The sequence below is a fragment of the Alligator mississippiensis genome, chromosome 1 (assembly GCF_030867095.1).
Source record: "Alligator mississippiensis isolate rAllMis1 chromosome 1, rAllMis1, whole genome shotgun sequence".
Lineage (NCBI taxonomy): Eukaryota > Metazoa > Chordata > Crocodylia > Alligatoridae > Alligator > Alligator mississippiensis.
In genome coordinates this window covers 287369475-287391900 of record NC_081824.1, presented here as the reverse complement: position 1 = coordinate 287391900, position 22426 = coordinate 287369475, and the positions used below count along the sequence as shown (strand labels likewise).

At 41.5% G+C, this 22426-nt stretch overlaps 1 protein-coding gene across 1 annotated transcript in view; it reads left to right on the top strand.

Moving 5' to 3' along the window:
- APP (amyloid beta precursor protein) overlaps positions 1-22426 on the top strand; it is a 378216-nt gene that overhangs the window by 563 nt on the left and 355227 nt on the right. The window lies entirely within an intron of this gene.

The following is a 22426-nucleotide window of genomic DNA, read 5'->3' as shown; positions in this document are numbered from 1 at the left end:
GTAGGTGTGTGGGGGTGCATGTAGGTGCGTTAATGCGTGGGGGCTGTGTTTGTGGGCATAGGTATATGGGGTGTATGTATGTGTGTCTACGGGTGAGGGGGGGGTGTTTCTGGATACGATACACACGCATATATCCTCTATATAGGTGTTTGTGGGTGTATAATATATACACATGTGTATGTGTGTGTACATGTGTGTGTATGTATATAATAGGGGTGTATATGTATGGGGGTGTCTGTGTGTATGGGGGGGTGTTTGGGTGTATATATACGGGGTGCTTGTGGGTGTCTATAGTAGTGCATGTGTATGGGGGGTGTGTGTGTGTGTATCCATGCATGTGGGGTTGTCTGTGTGTGTATGGGGCTGTGTTCGGGTGTGTCTGTGCATGTCTCCGTGGCTACACGCATGGGGTGTGTGCCGGGGGCTGCACCTGTAGAGGTGGGCATGGGCGCGGGCTGGGACGTGGCCGTGGTCGCGGCGGCTTGCTCCCGCCCCGCGCCTCCTCGCCAACAAAGCCCGGCGGGGCTGTGCGGGTTCGGGGCGGCCCCTCCGCTCCCGCCACCGGCGGCTCCTGTCCGCTCCGGGCCCTCGGAGCCGGGCGAGGCGCAGGGAGGGGGCAGCATCCCCCCTCCCCCCGGTGCAAACGCCTGGGAGGTGGCGGGCGCCGTGAGGGGCAGGCGGGGAGCGCGCCCCCTGCCCTGCGCGGTCCCCCGGGGCCGGGCGCGGGCGGCGGCGGGAAGAGGAAAGGCTTGGCCGGAGTTGGAAGATGAAGAGCGAGAAGATGGCGCCTCTGCACTGCAGCAAAGCCGCGCCGTCGCGAAAGCTGCAGCCCGGAAAAAGCCTCCCCCCCGCGATGTGTTTGAGCGGCTCTGCCAGCCGGCTAGCCCTCCGCCGGCGGCCCGGGTGCCTCTGCGGGGGATAGCGGGGTGTGCAGGGGAAGCCGCTTCCTTCCCCCTCTAATCCCCCCCCCCCCCTTCAGTCTGTGGTGTCCGAAGAAGCCTGTTTCTCTCCTCCTTCTCCTGCCCGCCTCCCCAGGCAGGCTTGCTGCTGTTGTTCCAGTCATCCCCAGTTTAGCACGGGGGGGGGGCTCCCGGATCAGAGACCCCCGAGGATTTTCTCCTCCCCTCCCTCCTGCTGCAGAGGAGTGCCAGTGGGGTGGAAAGCGATGAGAGAGAGAGAGATATGGAAGGAAGGAGGCGATGAAAGGATGGAGGAAGTCCTGACCAGGGTTCAAATTGCACTTTGACACTTGGAGGGATCTGCAAAAAACAAATTGGGCTGCCCTTCAATGCCCTAATAAAATCCCCCAGCCCCCAGTTATGACTTTCAGAACTGACAGGGTGGCTCTTGTCTCTTTGGAGGGGGCGGGGCGCTGAGCTCCCCTGTAATTCAAACCCTGGTGCTAGCAACTCTTGAATGGGTGATTTTCCTAGGAAAGAGCCTGTGGGTGGGGAACATCCAACAATGACTCACATATTTTTTAGTGTCTTTCTTTTCCCATCTTGTCCTGCCCTTGTTTGTCCAAAGCTGGGGCTTAAAAGCCCAGCCCCTCTCTTTTTTGCTACTGTAGGTAGCAGCCTGCTAGCTGGAAGAAGTGGGAGTGACATAAAGACGGTCAGACACCAGGCAGAATAGCTATATGACAGGCCTGTAACTGCCCTTCAGCTCTGAAGTGCCAGCCTTTGGTCCAGGTTGTTTTCAGGATCTAGACTTTAACCAGGATGCTGTGAGGCAGGCACACCCTTTTTAACGTTTTTTGGGAAACAGTTAAGAAAAGACATTGAATTGAGGCACTACAGTTTTTATATAGCTTTCACATTCAAGGGGCTCAGCTGGCTGGCCTCATCCTGCCCTCAGCTAGTCCTGAGCAGAGAATTTACAAGTGTGACTTAATCCCTATGAAGCTTGCAGGATTGAATCCTTGATTTTTAAGGTGCCTGGATTTTATCAGCTTGGTTCAACCTGGCATTGATTTAAATATGGAAGAATTAAATTGCTCCAGGTGCTGTAGTTGAAAGAAAAAAAAAATGGTTACTTTGCAGGAGACACAAAATGTTTGAGATGATCAATCTCGGCCTTTCTTATCTTCTGTATTTTGGGTCCTGATCCTGTAAATGTGTGCACATGGGAGGAGAGCCACAGTGCTTGCAAGACTAGGGTCTTGGATTTTCTATCGAGATCGTGTTTTATAAAAGAGATGGTATCCCATGTTGGGAGAGCAGCTTTGCCTCTCTATCTTTCAATGGTATCTGCTTAAGAGTGATGCACTGTATTTTCAGCATGGCATTGTTTGCCTTGAAACAAATATTTACATTAATATCCAAGCATTCAGAAGCTTAACATTTTATTCTGAGAATTGCATGTGATACAAATAATCACATTGCTTACTTTTCATAATCTTAATAGCATTTAGCATGGGGGCAACAGGGATTTAAATGAACTTCCAGTGGTCAAAAATATACCAGATTCACTTGTGTAAACCTGATACCATAATTAACATTTTGAATGAGCTGCTGTTGATGATAAAATACTGAGATATTTGATAATAGGAGGAATTGTTAGGGGGAACATTTGCCTCTGAGCCTTGCATTAAATTCTGTAAAAATCTTGGGGCTAACAATAGAAATCTTTCCTATCATCATTAAAATTGTTTTTGGAATTTAAAATGTAGCAGAAGGTCTAGCAGTTATTATTTCAGAAACCTTCCCTTCCCTGTTCTTCTTTTTTTTTTTCTGGGAGGGAGTGTGGGTTTGGCAGAGAGGAAAAATTCTTTGGAGGTTACACATAGAGAATACCTTTTCTTCTAGATGTACTAAAACTTGTGTGTTCCCTTAAGAACCCCTCCCCCCCCCAGTAATATTACAATGATCTTTTAATTATTTAAGCCGTTTCACACTGGTCCCATTTAACTGGCTTGTTTTAAAAAATGTAACATACTCTGGACAAAAATTGTCATGAGAAGGCATATCTAATATACAGAGTTTGAACACTACTTCTGCTTCTAATTATCTGGCCCCTGAATAGATATTTTGCCATGTTATCTATTTCTACTAATTGCCTGATTTCAATAAATTAACACAATTGAGCACAATTCAATTGTCTTCATGAACTTCTGAGTGAACAATCCATTTTATTAACTTAGATTTTCTTTTTAAGTAGAGCATTAATGGAAGTATCAAGATTTCTATCAGCCCCATTTTTGAATGCTACAATTGTTCCAATGTTATTTACAGGAGAGGGTGTCTTAGTACTGTAATACAAGCTAGTTAAAATTAGGATATTGAAACAGACTGTGCTTCAATTCATTTGCTCCATTAGCCTTTAGGAAATTATGAAAATAGGAAAAGTTTATCAAACAAAATTATTTGTGTGATATTGTGGTGACTTTCAGAAGATTTTTTCCCTTCTATTTTGCCGCCTTCTTTAGTGAAGCAAGAATGTTTTGCTATTTATTAATAATAACACTTTATATATTTATTTTTAAAGAGAACTTTTGACAGACACTTTAAAATGAAACATCCTTTCAATGTGCTGTATTACTGAAACTCCTCCTGTGAATCTGCTTTCCAGATTTTTTGGTTTAAGACATCTTTTGAAACATCTTTAAATATTTATCCTCTGTTCTTATGAGATCTATAAGAAAAATTTTAATGAAGGGGAAACACTGGTACTGGCTTGACATGGATGCCCCCTGGGAGCTGGCAAGTGCTTTGGGACCTCTCTAGCCTTGTCTGGTCTCTCCAGATGCTCCATCCCAGGCTTGGCTTCTAGAGCAGAGGGGTGGGGGGGGGTTGGGGAGCCCTGGTCCCTTCGAACTCTGAAATCCTGGCTTTTCAGCCACTAACCCTTTCTTGACTTTCCATTGCCCAGCTGTCTTCCAGTTCTGCTCTTGAGAGGGACTTTACCTTTTTCTGGGGAGAAGTACAACTGGAAGTCATAAGCTGCAAAACAGACAAATTCCTCTTCAATAAAAGTGTGTATTGAAGGCTGCCTAGTCAGAGATTTTTGGCACTGCCTGCCCCCCCCCCCCCCCCCCGCAAAGGTTAAGCAGTCCCTTTGTCCTCAGTCTAAACCACGTATCCTTGAGCACCTCAAAGTTACTTAGTTGTTCCCTCTTCAGTCTGCACAACTATGAGCCACAAAGCTGATGGTCTCTTTTCAGATTGGCCCCTGCCAGCCAACACTCCATTTGATCAATGGACAGAGCAGCCTGAATGAATTGGTTATGTCCCCAGCTTTCCTGGATGCCCCTTGGCTGTTCCACCCCCGCACCTTCTTAGGAGTCCTTCATATGTCAAAAAAGCTATTCAAGTCTCTGTTGATGCTGAAGACCACCTTCTCTGGTCTCTTGTATATGGGCAGCTCTGGCACTTAGCAGGGACCCTATTGACTCTTTCTTTTCCTTTGTACCAGTTTCATGCATCTTGATAACACTTTAAAACTGCATGAACACATTTAAAACAGAACTATTACAATAAAACCTATAATCTGACACAGCCTGTAGAGCTGGTCAAGTCAATGCACAAATTAGAGAGGAAGAAAGAAATGGGGGGTTTTGTTTGTTTGTTTTATTGTTTATGTCAGTGTTTCTTTAATAATTTACTTAATAAGAATTAGGTAAATTGTTTTCAGGAAAAATGTTTTTTTCGGAGTGATTTTCGTCAGACAGCATCTACATTGTTCCACTTTGTCACAACACAGAAGTAGAAATATTAAGAGTAAAGTGTTGTGGATTTGGTATGTTTGTTCTTTTTTGTTTTTGCCAGAGGTAGACAATAAATCAGCTAACCTTTATTCTATGCTGCCTGAACAATATTTTCTGTACAATTTTATGCCAGAGTAAGCCAAGTTCATAGCTTGGTTTTTAGATGGTTTATGGTGATTTGCATGTGTTTGTTAAGCAATTAGTTGCAGAAGTTAAATAAAGGTTTTAGTATTGTAAACAAGATATTTAGTTTTTGTGTAAGGTGTGGTGGAGGAGATAAGAGTACTTTTCATTAGTAGTTTTTTTGGGGTACTAAGCATTGCAGAATAGCTTCATTATAGCTATAATGCATATTCATTTATAGCTACTGCTTGATTATTTGTTATCTTTGTTTTTACTGATTGACTTGTTTTGGATAGTCAAATAATTGTTACAAGCTGTTATTTGCAGGTAGTTGGCAGAATAGTTGGATTGTCTGTCAAGTTGAAGTTTGCCTGAGCAGTTTTGGGGGGGTTTATTTTTGTTGTTTTGTTTAAAAGAGTATTGACAAATTGTTATATATCTTGAATTTTTTTAAATCGAATCTGTATGTTGTTTCTCACCTTCCATCACTTACAGTAAAATTCAGAGTTCTCTGCCTTACAGAGTTTAAGGTTACCTTTGTACATTCTTCCTGGAGATTTCCAATACTTTCGTATCTTTTTATCTTGTTCTCTTTGTTCCTCCTTTAGTCATCCTATTCTTCTCCACTCCACTGTCCCCACCTTCTCTGTCCTCAACAAAGATGTATGGGATAACATTGTTCTGATGAGTTGCTAGCATTGTACTTGGGTCTTAAAAATATTTATCAGTGTCCCAAATACATATTTATTAAATATTTGAGCACACTGTATATCCCTCCCTCCAAAGAGTAGAAGTAAATCTTTCCCATAGCAGTCTGCAATATAATTGGTTTTATGTATGGTAATATGCTCGTTGTAGTCATCTAGATAGAGGTCTGTCTAGCATGGTGTTAACACTTAAGCCTGGAACTGTGTGTTATTGGATTTAAATTCTTGGGATTTTGAAAAAATCCTGTGGTGTAAGAAGATTAAAAGTGAAGCAAATTGGAGGGGGAAAATCCCTACTTCTTTCTTTAAGCTCAGCTAACTATTAGAACATGCTCTTGTGAACTCCCATCATACAAGTTGCTGCCAATCTGAGAGGAATGTCTAGATCTGGGGGGGAGAGGGAGAAAATGCCAACTAAGTAACATTTTTGGGAAAGAAATATTCAATGGAAAAGTCGAATTCGATTTCTTGATTTAAAAAAAAAAATGTTTTTACTTAAAAGTGCATAAAAGATTTTTTTAAAAGCTATAATACTGAAGATTGTTTTTTTGTTTCCATCTTCGTAAAGAATTTAGTTTTAAGGTTTCCAAAATAGACTCTTCTTATTGTTTTGATAGTTTTAAAAACGTTGCGAACTTGAATTAGTTGTGGAAGACGCAGAATGTTCCTGAGTCTTCAGACAGTCTGAACAGGAAAGTAAATTGCCCCTTTAATTTTAATGATACTAAAATCTACAAATAAAACAGTGGACCTGAAATTACTACCAGTTTCCTTTCTGCTACTTATAATAGAGACACCCAACTCATATCCTCATCCCAAATTCATTCCTCTTCCCCTTTTGGTTTCAGTAGCTTTAGTGGTGTCATGAAGACTTCTGAGAAATGGATGTTTTTATGCCTGAAAACATAGAAACTGAAGAGTAAATATAAATGAGTATTTCTTTCAAAGAATTTAAAGAGCACAAATCATAATGGTAAATCAATGTGTCTGTTGTGAAATTAAAAAAGAGTGTCAGCACTTAAATGGGCAAGACGGACAACTGAAAGGCAGCATATTCAAAAGAAGTAAAAGGAGATGAAATTGTGCGTTTCACATAATACACAATTAAACTGTGGGGCTTATTGCCACAATATATAATTTAGGCCAAGATGTCATGGGAATTCAGAAAAGGATTAGCCACTTATCTGAATAACAAGATGGTTTAGTGGTTAAAAATAATTAAGACCTTTGGAAAGTATGTGAATGTTCACACTGTGAAGCAGAACCCAAGTTCTGGACGTTACTTTCTCTAGAGAGCATTGCAAGACTTTATTCCTCTGCATCAGCTGGTAATGCCATGGCATTTGGTAGAGACCACATATTAGATTAGATTGGTGTTGAGTGTCCTTCCTACAAGAAGATGCTTCAGACTTCAGCCATGTATAGTCTTTTTGGGTATCCCTTTAAATGGACAGCAGATGTAGCTTCTTTGTGAAGATAAACCCCATTGCCTTTGGGTTGCAGCACTCTCATTGATGTTGCCCTCAAGTAAAGGCAGGCTTTCCAAAAGAAGCTAATATTTATTAAACAAATGGAATACATTTCTGGGAGTTCTTAGATCAGGTTCAAGACAGAGTCCGTATCAGCAGGAGCAACCGACACAGCACTGTGCCCATTATCTTTCAGTCTATATCTCCCTCTGCTGGGTTAAACCTTAAACAGGCTCTTCATATCTGGCCCTTTGTTCCAAACTTTGGTCACCAGAAGTTTATAAAGTCCAGTTGTTATATGTTCCTCAAGACACCTTATTCATGACTGGTAGCTCCATTTAGTTTTTGATGATGCATTTCATATCAACTCTGACAGGCATGTGCTGTTTTACTCATCTTCCACTTCCTTCCCAGCTCATGGAGTTCAACCCATTCAGACCCAGTGGTAACAGTAGATAGGAGTAGAATAAGTCATATATATTATTAGTTTAAAAAAATTACAACCCCCTTGCCACCCCTCCCCTCAATCTCTCTGATTCTCTTTGTTCCCCTCCTTTTGTGTTCTCCACAATGGGCTTTTGGTCTGACCCATTATATCAGTTCCTGTATTCTAGTATACTAATGTTGTATAATTGCTTTGTAATACTAATTTACAGTACTTCTGGCTTTCTAGACTTTTAAAAGTCTAGAATTTCTATTGAAATTTGTAATGTATTAAGAGTTTTTTTTCATAGAGCTTTATAAATGTGAGGCAACATAATTATGAACTGTGTAGTTACAGTTATGGCAGTGGTACAGTTCATCGTCAATAAAATCATAATACATGTCTAACCTTCTTCGTCTGAATGAAATGAGAATTATCCCCCTTTCCACCTTCATAATTTGCAATTTGCTTATCCATTGAGCAGAGATTGAAAAGAAAAATGGGCCAATGATTAGGAATTACTTCCAATCCCGCCCCAGTTTATTGTTGCATCCTGTGTGTGCCTGAAGCAAATTTAACCTTTTCTGGGGGGCTAGAAACTGCTAGCTCTGGAAAAGTGAGACAGCTTTATATTGAGCACCAACTCTTGTAATTAATGCATAGCCATTATCTTAGGTCAATCAACAACTTTCCTATTTTTCATTGTCAGGCTTCTTTCTTTTTTGTAGGATGCCGTGATGGAGACTTGAGCAAGAAAAATATAGGTGCGTTTCTGTTTTATAGAAACAGCCAACTTATAGTCCTACTTTTATGCTTAAATTATAAATATAAACATGCATTAAATGTATAATATTACAACACATTTCATGTTCTTTATTGTATTTATTATTTTAATATTGGATTATAAATATATATATAAATAAGATATTGAATTAAGCTTAATATACCATAGTAAGGCTGTTGTACTGAAAATGTCTTGATGGAATATACCCCTTATTTAAGTTTTCTAAATGATGAAGTTGGTTACAGATATGCCTGTTGTTTAAAGATTTGCACCTGTTTTCATCCATTTTTTAAAAATGTACAATTACTCTGACTTTTAAATATGCTCAGGAACATACCTTCCATGGTCTCAGCCCAGGGAAAAGCAAACTCTACACATTTACATAAGCTACTGTGAAAGAAAGTTGGGGTTTTTAGGGAGAGTCAGATAAAGAGTTCAGGTTTATTTTGGGAAAAATAAATCCCCAGTAATTTTGACTGTGTTAATTAAAAGGCAGTAAAAATTTAAACAGACATAATAAAGAAGTAAAAAAACCCCTAGAAAACCAAAATAATTATAGGTATCGTAAGTGAACAAGTGAGTAATTGGTCCAGGTAATGAATAGCTATTAACCATTAGCACAGGAGTACAAGTTACTCTATGCAGATGCATAATACTGTTTAGTAAATATAATCAGAATTTGTAACCTAATATACTATCATGATACTAAATTGCTTTAAAGCTCATTGCCTTCAGTTTGCAGCTCCATTGCACATGTGTTTGCTCATCTTTTAAAATCCAAAATGGCATTAAATTGCTATTATTTTATTTTCTGTTGTCTTCAAAATTTTAGAGTACCATTTTATAATTGTTTCCCTATCCCAGTTAACTTTTGCAGCATTAGACTTAAAGGAATTTAGAAAAACTGTTTATAACACAATCTTAAAAGTCAGAATTTTGAAACTCCAAGTAACTAGTCAGTGTTTCAGCTTGCCAGGTTTGCAGTCAGTCGTACTGCAAGTTGCTAAATAAACTTGGTGTTTATTTAGAGTTCCTGATCTTGAGATGGAATGATGCTCTTAAGGCAAGCGTCAGCCTTAATTTTAAAAAAGGTGTGTGTATGTTTGTATTTTAGTACAGAAAATATTGAAAATATGAACCCCAATGACTAAAAAACCTAAAGCAAAGAATGGACTTGAAATTTCATGCTTTTAAGTCAGAATCTAAGCTTAGGCTTTGAAAGTTGATTTTGCCTTATAGTTGAGAGTAATTTTTTGCAATGCTCTGTTAGTTTAATACAACTTTTTGTACGATATTGTAATAAATACAGGGAAGAATCATTTTGATGTTAGGTTTTGTACTCCTGCTATTTTAGTGTTTTATTGAAAATCTTCTGGTTACCTAGCTCAGTCTTTTAGGCTAGGGACAGAAGTTTCACATAAGCTGGTTGAAGTGATCAGAAACTGGTTTAAATCTGTAACAAAAAAGAAGTTCAGTGCTCATAAACTAGTTTCAAAATGGCCAAAACTGGTTTAAGATAAACCTGGTTGAATGTAGTATCAGACTTAACTAATTTGGGTCAAACCAGTTTATGAAACTTCTGTCCCAGACTCCTTCCTAGTTTAAGTTAAATTATAGTCCCCCCACATCCCAGCATGCTTTTCAGTCTTGGGCTGGGCTGAGCTGTCTGCTCCAGAGAGCAGGGCTGGTCCTGCCCCTCTGCTCAGTAGCCAGAGCACCATCACTGCTCTAGCTGGCTGAGAAGGGGTGGGGGACTGCAGCTGGGGTCTGCCTGGCAGGGGCACAGCAGGGTCTGCCAGGCTCCCCCTGCCTCCCCCCCCCCCCGTTTCTTCTCCCACAGCAGGGAACCCAGCAGTAGGAACCCCAGCCTGCATCTGGCCATCCCCTTCCCCCCCCAATGCTAGCTAATGCTGAGGGTGTGTGTGTCTAATTCACTGGAATGGGGGCAGACACAACAGTGTTGGCTTAGGGCTTTCTGGAACCAGTCAGGGCTGCAGCCAGGCTGCTGCTTCCTGAGCAAGAAGCCAGTGGCTTGCAAATGCACCCTGCAGCTAAGAATAGCTTGAAACTAATGAGAGAGATGCTTTTGTTTTCTTTTCTAGGGCTTGATGGGCTGATAAGCTTTGCATTCTGATAGTGATAAGCTCCCTGCTGGCTTGCTTCAAAGCCCTCAGAGTGCAGGCATCTCAGAAGCAATTCTGAGAGGCTTTGGTGCTGTCTTCATGCTGTCTGCAGCTGTGGACAGGAAGTAAAAGCAGGGAGAGTGATCCAGCATGCACTCCATACAAGCAGCTCCTCCCTCCTGCCCTTTGCCACAGTGCTAGTTGGGGATTGGTGTCTGGCAATACTACCCACCGCTTAAGCTGCGAGCCTGGAAAAGCCTGGCAAGGGCTGCTTCCCCCTCGCATTCCAGGCATGCCTCAACTGGGGACTATGCAGGTCAGGGAGGGAGCTTAAACCCCTCCCTAATCATAGTGTCCTGTGGGCCTGCCATGCCCCCTCCCTGCCCCCCCCACCCCAGCTCAGCACTGTAGAAGGGAAAGGAGGACTCACTTTAGTGCCTTGTGGCTTCTAGCCTGAGCCACTGCATGTGCCTGCATTTCCTGAATCAAAAGTGAATGTGTATCCACTTGCAAATCAGTTCAATCTACACAGGTTAGATTAACCTACAAAGATTGAATCAATTCAGGCTCAGGCTTTTGGACTGTCTGTCCCTAGTCTTAAAAGCTGATTGAGACTTCTTGTTATTTAGAAGCTTTCCTTGCCTTTTGGGTCCATGTTGAAACTAGGTTATGTATAGAAATTGCTATATTGTATGAGACCAGTGATCTATTTTGTTTTCAACCATGACAAAGACCAGGTGTTTCACAGGAGAGTATTATACTTCTGAAATAGACAGATTGCACCATAGTCAGGATGCTTCTGTTGTTGATCCATGTTGTCTGTAGATGTTGGAACCATGCAGAAAGCTGCTGACTGATTCCTGCTGACTCACTGTTTAGCATGTTCTTTATCTCCTCGTTGTGACTGTAGGGGAGGGTGGAGTGTCCCTGTGGGCATAAGAAAATAAATTCTTGAATAGAGGTGTTTGAAAAGAAATCCTAGGAGCTGCTAAACTTGGGGAGAAAGTGCAGGCTGAAGTCAGATGTGGGATAAATTTAAATCAGGGTAATTGAGCTATGACTTAAATCATTTGATGTGCTTTAAAAATTATTTAGATGAGACTGAGGATTTGTTTATTTCAGATAAAAATATTAATTGAAATATAAATGTAATTAGAGGTAGGAACTCTGATTTGAATTTCACAGAACTGGCAAAAGGCAACATATTAAAAATTAAAGCCTAGTTTTTCTAAAAATTCCTACCCGCCTAGGTAACATCATGCTCATTGACTTAAGTGGAACTACAGGAGCAAAAGTTTAAGCATGAGCAGAAATATTTGTAGCCATGGGGATTAACTGTATTCTTGATAAAGCCATTTCCCCCCCTAAATAACATACAATCTGTAATTTTGAAACAAAAAAAAATCATTTCTAATAAAAAAAATAATTCAGACCCTGAAGTCATTGTGACCCCTTTTTGCACATAAGCCACTTTTGAAGGAAAAAAAATGGAGCTTAAACTAAGGTTCCTTTACCTACATGTAGTTATTTTAGGGTAGGATTTTCAAAGCCATGTGGCTTAAGGGCACAGGGGAGTAATGAGTAGAGGCTGATTTTTAAATCTCTGTATATAGCATAGTAGAACCCAGGTTCTTTGTAGGGTTCCCTACCTCTCTCTGAAGATGAGGATTTGCTAGCTACCCATGATAGTGCTCCATTTGTTTGCTGTGGCATTATTTCAAAGGGTGCTGCCTCTTCAGTCAGCCATTGACCCTGCTGTGCTCCAGTTGATGAGAAAAGCAGCGTGCACTTTGAAGTAAAAGTTTCCACAATCAGCAGAGCAGCTGATTCTTAATTTACCAACCTGCAGCAAATGCAGTGTGCTATGAACCAACCCTGTAAGAAAAATACAGGATCTCATGTATTAATGTTGCCTCCAGTTCTGGTGTCCTCCTTTTGTCAGGAATGTTGAAAAACTGGAGATGGTACAGAGAGCTTCTTACAAGAGGCAAGTTCTAGAATTCAGCTTGTTCTAATTTAATGGAGAGAATGTTCAGTGATGACATGGCTACAGTATGTAAGTACCTTCAAGGGGAATGAGGTACAGTATACCAAAGCTCTCTTCAGTTGTTCAGAGAAATGCCCATTTTAGCAATTTTAAGATTACAGAGAAGAGAAGGGTGAAGAATTAGAAACACATAAATACCAATATGCAGGTAACTAATTTTTTCTTTAAAAACGAATGAGGATTTTCTCTTCCTGCTGCTGTACATGGTTTATTTTAAATTGGCATTTAAAACAAACCCCCATAAGGAGGAGAAATTGTGTATTTCATGTAGGGTTGCCTGTTTAAAAACCAGATAAAAAAATGCCTGTCTGTAAAATCTGTATATAAATAAATATTAAAAAATGGGTGTTTAGAAAAAAACATACAACTGGAGCTTGATTTGAAGCTCTGTAATTGGAAAGAGGATAAAGACAACAGAGCAGCACAGTGTGGTGTCTTGAGTGGGAGCTCTTGTTAGGGCTTTATGACTCATGAGAGTCCCCATAGCTCCCTCCTTCCTTCCTCTTCTTCTGCGTGCTGCTGATGTGTCTCCTCTTGCCCTGTCACCACTGTTGGGTCGCAGGTAGGGAAACAGTAGTCCTCCTTTAGGAGTCTATGCTGGGATGGGGGAAGTGTGGCTGGTGGGGGTAAGACTGGGCATTTGGATAGGAAGGCGGTGTGGTGTAAGGTGTGGTTGGGGGCATCAGGGTGTGGAGGCAAGTAGGGAACCGAAGGGGTGGGGGCAGCACAGTGTAAAACCACTCCTGCAGTCAAGGAGTGTCGCCAACCCAAGAACTTTTTTTACTGGTAATTTACTGATAATCAAACATTCTTGCTATATGGTTGGTGTTAAACCCCTAAATTTGAACCTGGCACTTGCCCAGAAGGTTTATGTTTACATTCTGTAAAACGTGTTAGTAAAAACATGTCATTAAAAAAAATTGAAGATTGTTAGTAGCTTATCTCGTGTTGGCAGCCATGATCCGGTACATGTAGATCTTGTGCAGAGCAGGTTGGAAGCTCCATCTGCTCACAGTCATCTTTCCTAAGTGTATTCAGAGGATAGTTTAGCTTTTGGCTCTCCTGGAGAGGGTTGAACAGTATTATGGAGGGGCTGAGTCCTCAAAAAAGTAAATAAATGAACAATCTCGCATACTGATCAGGTGATCTACTCTGTAGATGTTTAGATATTTTCAAAACAAGAACGACTGTTACTTCTGACTGTTTTATTTATTTGTTTATTTTTAGTTGTTGGTGATAAAAATAATATTCAAGGAATGTGTGGCACAAACCATAAAGTATTTAGGGTAAAGTTGCCAAAGCTGCATTCTGCCCTTGCCAGAGCAGGTTCACCTTCCATTGACTACAGCAGAATTTAGGCCTGTGTTTGGTCAGTGTGTTCTAATAAGACGTAAAGAAAAGTGGTTGGCTACTGACTTAAGTCAGGGGCTGGATCTACCTGGTTCTGGTCTGATGCAGGTTGGGTAGCTTTGGCAGCAAGTCAGTGGCAAGGGGTTTTGCCTGTGCCTCCACCACTGCTGCTTTTCTTTACCCCTCCTTCCCACTCCCCCCATGTTCTGCTGTGTGTGGGCACAGCTTCCAGCCACTGGGGAGCTGAGCTGGGGTTGCTGACATGAAAACAAGTTCCACATTGCACATTGAACACTGAGGAGCAATCCCAACACAGGCACAGACAAATCCCCCTTGCTGTGTAGGCCCTATCTTGCCAACCCCTGACTTCAGTGATTGTCAGTCTCAGTGTTTTATCATCAAAAGTGCAGTTTCATTATTTTGGTCATAGTTTCAGGACTTCAGACGCACCAGTTTTTGGAGCTTCCAAAGTTCTGTTTTTTATTCTCGTTATGAGGCTTAGTCAAGCCTGCTGGGCTCTCTTCAGTTTGCATTATGCTGAGAGAAGGAGGAGGTAACTTTTTTTTTTTTTAAGATGGTTTATTATGAGTCTGTACTAGACGTTTTGTTCTGAATCATTTTAGCTGTTTTGGGATATGATCCAATATTTTACACATAGTCATATTGCATTTCTCAATAATTGTGATGAGAATTATTCATTTTTCAGTCTTGGCGCAGTTGAGATCAAACAGTCATTCAGGCTGTATATGCCTGTGCCCATGTTGGGATGGGGGGAGGGGGCAGAGAGAGAGAGCAAGAGATGTGCACGTGCGCGCACACACAAACACACACACGGCCAGATTGTATGTGTTCAAAGGCAGGAAAATGTGATTGACAATATAGAGTTGATCATAGCGTATGCTGTTCTTAACTTTTAAAAAGTGTAAGATACTTTAATGTGGAAATGCAAGATATTTGTGGATTGTGAATATCTGTTGTCCTGTTAAATAAGACTTTGTCATAATATGCCATGAAATAAATAATTAGAATGCAGTTACTCTAGTTCATATTCAAATATTCAGCGTTGAATTTGGTTGCTTCTGAGTGACTTGCTATGTTCAATGGGCATGCCTGGCGTATTTTATAAATTAACTTCATTAAATTTTTAATGTAATATCACAGGGGTTGTAGCCATGTTGGTCTAAGGACATAGGCAGGCAAGGTTCTTTTGGTCTAATAAAAGATATCGTATTCACCCACTTAAATAGTTGGAAAAAAAATTTAAGCAAGGTTTTGGGTGTAAAAACCCTTTGTCAGGCTGAGGACATTTTTGCAGTTGGTGTGTGCTCTTCTTGGATGGAATGAAAAGTCAGATAATGTAATATCAGATATTTTTAGGAATTTATGAAAAAAGATTGGGCTATCATTTAAGAATAGCTTGTGTTTGGCTCCAAATAAAAATAAGGTTAAATTTGTGCATTTCACTGTAACTAGTCTCAATGAATGCTTTGAGCATGTTTGGTATTGAAAAAAGCAATTAAATATTTGCTTAAATTCATCATAATATTCAGGAAAGTCCATTGGAGTTGCATGTATGCTTAAATGTTTTCTTAAAGGAAAACATTCATTGTCAAGCAGGACCTGTGTGCCTACAAAGGAACAAATTTCCTTTGATGTTATAAAGTATCAACCTCAAGATATTTTTACTTGTTTTAGCTTCACCTCCTGTGTGAAAGTGCAGGGCAAATATTATCTAGAGGCACACTCTCATGGTTGCTTATCAAATAATGCAAATAACTGTTGGTGGAATTAGGAGTTGTTTCTAAGGTACAAAAAATGTCCTAACCAAGATGCGTCTTGAATTGCTTTGGCAACAAAGTAATGCCAGGTATACTCACTTTTGTATCAAAGAAAATATAATGGTTTACTCAATAGCTAGTAAATGGTTTTGTTACCTAAAAGATTGGATATCTTTTTCTTGGATGAGAATTGTATTTAACTCATCTGTGTTTATATTCAATCACAATATCTAGCTATACTAATTTGAATCCTTAGACTTTAAAGATGGTCCTTTTTGGAAAATTTGCTCACCTCTCAGTTACTAATTGAATGATTATTATGCTGACAGCCAAATCTTTGGTCTGCTCGCCAGTGACTTGCGATGAAGAAGAAGTGGGGTTGGAGCCACCTATCTTAAATATTCGTACGTCCATACCCTAAGAGTCACCTTTTGATTGAAGTGTTAAAACAGTGCACCCTGCTGTAGAATATCCAAGAAGTCCTTTAATGAAATCAGACAATGCAGTTCTGTTCTTGACATTTTCTGAAGTAAAAATTAGGAATAAAGCAACAACAAGCCTTATGGTGAGTTTTCCTGACTTGACACATCTTAAAGATCCTAAAAATGAACAATTCCAGTTCTAAAAATTTTAATTTCTCCATAGTCAGAGTTCCTAGGTTCTTAGTGCTTCCAACCTGGTCTCAGGGCATTTATAGATGTGTTCCAGGAGTGGGAGAAATGGAGGGAGGGACACTTTCATTAGAGCAGCTCTAAAGGTCATTCTAATTAAAGTGCCTGGAGTGTCACATGTATCAGTGTCCCTGTGCTGAAAAGTGGTGGCAGGGGCACTTTAGCTAAAACTCGTTGAACCAGCTTTAGTTAAAGTACCCCGCTGTCATGTTTCAGCCCAGGGACGCTGATTCATATGACACTGGAGTCTGTTGGAGCACAGTAATTACCACACTCCAGCAGACTCGATTAATCAAGTCTGCTCTGACGTATTGTAACTACAGCACATCAGAGCAACCTTGCTGCATGTACAGCACATCGGAGCAGCCTTGAGCCCTAATTAGTTAAAGTCTTGAGAAGAATTGATCCAATTTTGAATCCAGTTATTTAAGTAGCCTTTTGCTTTCTTATTTATGCATTCAAAGGTCAAACAATTTTTTGATAAAAGAGCAAGATAGTGGTAGTGATTAGTCTGTTTAACTTTGGTCAAAAATAATATATTCTGAGTCTGTGATAGACATTTTCTTCTAAAACGTTTTGTTGTTGTTCTTGTATATTGTTAGACTATGACTTAAATATTATAGCACAACTCTAGGAAATGCTCCTTAGAACAATTTATTGTTGCTGATAAAGTCCCTGCTCTAAAATTTAGCCTTAAGTAGGGCAAGATTCTGGAACAATATTTATTTCAGGGAGCACTTTTTGTAGAATCAGCTGATCTGCAAATCAAAATGATTGCAGAGATGCAGTGGTAAAATAGGGTTACTAAAACAGGAGTTTAACAGTTGAACTAAAATTCGTGGAATCTTGGACATTTATGTTGGACGATTTCTATCTTCATGTGTCTGTGGTCTCTTTAATTTGCTTTTGTTGGAGTTCAGTGCACATAAACTAGTCTCAAAATGGTGGTGGAGAACCTGGTCTAAGATGGACCTGTATGGATATAGTATCAGACTTAAGCAATTTAGGTTAGACCAGTATATGAAAGTTCTGTACCAGCTCAAGTTAGGTCGCAGTCTGCTGGCATCCCAGGTACCTTTGTGGCCCCCACTTCTTCCCCACCCCCACCCCAGGTGTATGCTTGTTCTCAATTGTTCCAGCCAGCCCTGCCCCCAGGCTTTCAGTGCCAAGGCAGTTCAAAGCTTTGTGTCCTGCCTGCACCTGTCAGCCAGGCGGGCAGTGTGCAGGGGTGAGACCCCCAGTACAGGCTCCCCAGCTGTGCTGGCTCAGGTCTAGTAGTGCCAGGTCCAGGCCTGTGCAGCAGCGGCCTCCGTTTCCCTCCTCCCTTTCCCATGCTGCCCGGCCTGGCTGACAGGCGCAGGCAGGAGGTGCAGTGCTGGCTGGCTGTCAGCAATGCCAGACACTGGGGGGATGGTGGAGCAGAGGCCTCTGCTGCACAGTCCCCATCTCCCCCTAGCTGACAGCCAGCTGCTTCTCCAGGGGGTGGGCCTGGGGAAAAGAGCCATGCTGTCCAGTCACGGGTGGCCAGCTGCTTGGCTGGGCTTGGCATTCTTCAGCAGCCTGGTGGGAGACATGCAGGAGTACCCCCAAAATGTTGGGATTGGTCAGTGCATTGCCCCCCCCCGGGCAATCTGTTTTGTTTTTTTCCCAGACCTAACCTAGTGCTCTTACAGCAATGCGCAAAACTTGGATTGCATCTGCCTTCAGCTTATTGAACGTCTGTACCTGGCCTGAATGAAAGTATTGTGTAGGTTTGGTATGCATATTTTAAGATGTTTTAAATTTAAAACAAAAAACAACAAACTTTATTGTTTTCTTCTTGAGAAGCTGCACAGCCTACTTCTCTAGTGTTTGTTGGATACTATGATTTTAAATAAATGCCTCTAATACCCAGGCTGGAATTTGTTTCATTTGGTCTCCTGTACAGTATATACCATTAATTATGTGCTTTGCCTGGAGCTTCTGTTAGGCATGCAAGCTATATGTCACCAAAGGTAATGCTGTGTGGTAAAGAAGCAGGTTATAAATAGGCAGGTGAAAAGTGGATTGAGCAAGATGGATTCTTCATTTTATTTATTGAGAGAGTTCCATTTTCAAAAGCAGCACTATTGAGAATCTTTTAATTTTTTTATCTTTTTGCAGAACACTGCAAATAATATAGTCCTGCAGCTAGTATTGTTTTGATTAGGTGTTCAAAAATGCTTATGATAATTACTGAATAGTCAGCACTCAACAGAAGCAGCAGGAATTTTTGAGAAATTGCCTCCTTAGTGTGTGAAAAGCTCTTCAGAAGTGTTGGAACAAAGAATTTTTAGCTAGAGATGGATAAAAATGAAATATTAGTAAAGGAAACTTATTAATAGAAATGGCTCTTTATAATCATGGGGTTTTTACCATGCTCTCTTAAAAATTAATGTGTGACATTTATAATTCTGCCATTGATTTTTATTCTAGCATAATATGCATGCTGTTGTCATTTTGTTTTATAATCGTATAGATTTTACAATTTATATTGTGTGCTTAAGGGATCTTCAGGACTCAAGTTGGTTTTGGTACAGAAATCTGTGCGGGTTTTTTTTTCCTTTTGATGGCTGGTTAGGATGTGTGTAAATATGTATTAATTATTTTCCCAAAAAGGTAGTGCTAATACAATAGTGGAGGGATGATGTTCTTTTTTTCCTAGCTGCAAAACAAATGAGCTTGTGAGCTGTTGTTCATCATGGAAGGAGAATGACTCATTCGGGCTTTTTGAAACTTCTTCCTTTTCAGCTGAAACTAAATGTATCTCTGCCTTCAGAGTTAACTCTTTGCACTTGGAAGCCAAACTAGGAGTATTGGGACTCCCACTGGAGAAGATGAATTTCTGTAAACATTGTTGTCTTATAGTGATGCCACCTTTTTCCTATTTCTCTTGAATCCTTTCTGAGGGATGGTTTTCCTGGCACCTAAGGCTGTGTATAGATGAAATAAGAGGCATGTGTGCACGATACTTTAAAGCGGGCTAAATTTTTTTGCACCGCTTTAACAATGTCGGTGTTTGCATGCCTCAGGGGCGTATTGAGCATTAATTCCAGCTGCTGTAGGGAAGTTTGGCGACATAATGTGCCTTAAATGACTTGGGGCGCAGCAAACTAAAACTTCTTTGAGGAGTTTTAGTTTGCTGCCCCTACAGCTGTGGAGCTCCGTGCAGCTCCACAGCTCTGCAGGAAGCCCTGCAAGCAGTCTGGCAGCAGCCCATGAAAGCAGCCTCTGCCCAAGAAAAACAGTAAGCCTGATACTAATCCTCCCCCCCCTCCCCCCCCCCGAGCCTGCCTGCCTTCCTGAGCTGCACAGGGGCCCGGTGCTTCCCTGCGTGGCTGCAGTGCCCCCTGGGACTGCCCAAGCTGGGGGCCTGCAGGTGGGTGCTCCCTGGGGGTGGCTGCCACTGCCGCGGAGGGAAGCACCGGCCTTCCCCCCACTCACCCCTGCCCTGCAGCCCAGGGACTGCTCTGCCTGCCTGCAGCTTGCCCTCCCCTCCCCACCGGAGAGGCAGGTAAGTGCAGGGTGTGTACACGACACGGGGGGGGTGTTTAATCAGCCCTAAATTTGAAGCAGTGTTTTTTAAAACCCACCGCTTCAATTTAGGGCCCCCATTTCATCTACACACACCCTTATTTTTACTTTTGTTTTGCCGGAGAAAGTGCATGTTGGCCCTTGCTGTTCCTTCCTGCACCTACACAGAAGGCTCCAAGGTGTCAGAAGGCAAAAGAAGATTTGGCTCTGTAGGACTAGGTTGCTTCATTCCCCTTCTAGTCAAATAAAAAGGGGTTCTTTGTGAGGAAAAGATCAAAGAGTCAGGGGCACGAATGTTTCAAGCAACCACAGAAAGGTTATTTTTATCTGTTCACTTGTTTTCCTCTTTTTTTTTTTTTTTAACTTTAGAGTGGTTGACCATGGTACTCTGAAATAATTGTAATGGTTGCAACAGAAACCTTTCAGCTAGGGGTGCACTGATATATCAGTTGGCTATTGGATTGGCAACAATAAAAGGAGAAACAATGTTATTGGCTACTGGCTTTTTTGGGTCATTGTAGCCTGTGTGCCTGGAGCACCCTGGTGATCGTAGTCCAGTCCCTGCGCCCCACCACAGGCCCAGCCCCGCAGCAGACTACAGACTGCAAGCAGTGGGAGGGGGAGAGGGCACTGGGGAGCGGTCACAGGGTGCTGCGCTCGGCAACAGAGGGACCGTTACTGGTTTCTGCTGCTGCTGTTGCCACTGCCATGGTGACTCTGCGTGTGCAGCTGGGACCTGAGTGCCAGGACTGCTGCAGAGACCTTGGGCTGTGTTCAGGCGGGGTAAGGTGCCATGCGATGGACATTCTGGTCTGCTGGGCACCGAGCACCTTTGCAAAAGCAGTATCTCCCCAGCAGCCACAGGAGCTTGGCTGTATGGGGTCTGCCAGTGCTGAGGCAGTTGCGTGCACTGGGGCTCCAAACACGCCCATTGCCGCTGTCCACACAAGGGTACGTACACCTTGCCCACTCAGGGCAGCAGCACAGGCTACGCAGAGAGCAGGGCTGCGGGTAAGAGCTGTGGGCGAGGGGGCAATGTGTGCCTTCCTCAATGAGGGCGGGAGCAGGCATATGTGTGTTTGTTACAAATGCAAAACAAACAAAAACAGTTTATTTACATTAGTAGTTTAAAATGCTCTGCACTATTACTAAATATCAGTTATCAGATCAGCATTGGCCTATATAGGTGGTTAATCATTGGCTATTGGTATCGGACAAGAAAATCTTTATTGGTGCATCCCTATTTTCAGTTGTTTTCAAGGTTTTGACCCGTTTACAGTAGAGCATGATTTGACACCCTGTCCCATCTTCACTTGAGTTGTCAGTGTGGCTTTTGAATGGGACAGCTTGACTTCATTGATAGGAAAGGAGGGGAAAAACCTACCACAAGCAAGTAGAGTATGGGGTAGATTCAGATACTGGTGTAAGCAGGTTAGTTAATGCTTTATACTTTAGAAATTTCATAGGCAAGGTTTGATCAAGGCAGTAGTGGTAGTTCTTCTAAGGATCTAGTTTCAAAGTTGGCTGTATTTTACTGTTTCATAAAGGCCAGGTTGACTGAAAATCCCTGCATTTTTGGAGTTGTCATAGCTCTAAATACACAAAAATCACTTAAGATAGGTAGCCTGATAGGGAGCTTAGCAGTCAGAACAGTCTAACAAGAAAAATGGTAGTGCCCTCAAGCAGGTGACTGTTAGCTTATTATCAAAGTCACTTTTGTTATGACTAATAAACATAATTCAGTGAGTTTCTGAATTGAGTGCATTGTCCACTGATTTTTGCTACTAGCTATCAGTGAAGATAATGAAGCTACTGATTCCATGCCCAGAAGATAAGCTACGTTCCAGCCTCTCAAGGTTTCTCTCTTGCCTTCTGTGGGATGTCTTAGCAAAATGAGGAAAAATTTTGGCATAGAACAGCTTATTAGAATAACTAGGTTTCAACCAAATAGATGGAGTAGTGTGGAAAAATCGGTGCGTCTGTCATAGCCTTCACTTGCTCTTGTGCTCCTATCACAAAAAGATTGATGAAGTAATTCATAGCTAAACTTGACAAAGCTCTAGACCCAATTCCCTCATCTCATATGCAGGGACCAGGGACATTCCTCAGAGGACATGGTGACATTCTGGGCTGTAATTGTAGCTGCATTACCTGAGGAAATATGCAGTTGTCACATGGTCTGGTTTATGCAACCTCTTTTTGTAGCATAGTAATGTAAAAGGAAATTGTTGTCAATCTATACTTAATGCACATATTTTAAAAAAGTGTATTTCTGCCTGCTGTGGGACACGTGATATTTTGTATGTAAATTGAGAAGCAGAGAAGTAGTGAATTGCTGTTTTTTTTTTCCCCTCCTCTTTGCTATTACTTTAATATGAAGTAATTCATCTTGATAGTACAGGTATATTTCATGGTCTGTTCATGCAGTTGTTCTTTGGAAAAACCAAAGGAGGATGGTGATTACCCTGTCTCAGCCAATTCATTTGAATTTTTATTGCAATAGGGAGGAAAGTTGAATTTATGCATGGAATATACTCAGGGGGTTCATCTCTATGTGCACTTTGCTGCAGAGTAGACTAATTAGTCTGTTGGTATTAGGGCGCAGTAAACTAATTAACTCCTCCATAAGATAGGACCATCATGGACAGTAGTATATTGCAGCGGAGTAATTAACAGCGCTGAAACGCATATGT